General features: G+C 43.9%; 1 non-coding gene across 1 annotated transcript; it reads left to right on the forward strand.

Moving 5' to 3' along the window:
• The first annotated feature begins 230 nt into the window (after positions 1–230).
• Positions 231–305, forward strand: Trnas-aga. The gene has a single exon. It is a non-coding gene; the product is annotated as a tRNA-Ser (tRNA).
• The last annotated feature ends 462 nt before the right edge of the window (positions 306–767 follow it).

Here is a 767-nt window from a genome sequence, read left to right on the forward strand (position 1 = left end):
TATGAAACTTCCTGGCAGATTAAAACTGTGTGCTGGACGAGACTCGAACTCGGGACCTTTGCCTTTCTGGGACAAGTGCTCTACCAACCGAGCTACTTAAACACGACTCACGCCCCGTCCTCACAGCTGTACTTCTGTCAGTACCTCGTCTCGTACCTTACAAACTTTACAGAAGCTCTCCTGAGCTAGGTACTGGCAGAAGTAAAGTTGTGAAGACAGGGCGTGAATCGTGCTTGGGTAGCTCAGTTGGTAGAGCACTTGTCCCAGAAAGGCAAAGGTCCCGAGTTCGAGTCTCGGTCCAGCACACAGTTTTAATCTGCCAGGAAGTTTCAAATTTAGTGTAGTTATATTCTCTACTGGCATATATTTTCGGTGGAGACCACAAGAAAAATGCTTTTTGAGTTCACTTTTGTACGTTTTTCTTGAATAATTAGATAATTGCAGCTGTGATCGAAATCGCCGATTCCACGTGTACGTACGTCTTTCCTTACGTCTTTCTTTCTACTAATTTTGTTTAAATAAATACATTTTCAGTGCACATAATAACGTTAGTTGTTTGCTGCTTAGTGAAAGTCCCGCACCAGCCTTCGGGACGAAAGCGAACGTCCTTTGGAAGCGGAGGCTTATCTCACGAGGGGTGAGATAGATACTTCCTACAGGAAAATTAAAGAGACCTTTGAAGAAAAGAGAACCACTTGCATGAATATCAATAGCTCAGATGGAAGCCCAGTTCTAAGCAAAGAAGGGAAAGCAGAAAGGTGGAAGGA

The sequence above is a fragment of the Schistocerca piceifrons genome, chromosome 9, assembly GCF_021461385.2.
Source record: "Schistocerca piceifrons isolate TAMUIC-IGC-003096 chromosome 9, iqSchPice1.1, whole genome shotgun sequence".
NCBI classification, from domain to species: Eukaryota; Metazoa; Arthropoda; class Insecta; order Orthoptera; family Acrididae; genus Schistocerca; species Schistocerca piceifrons.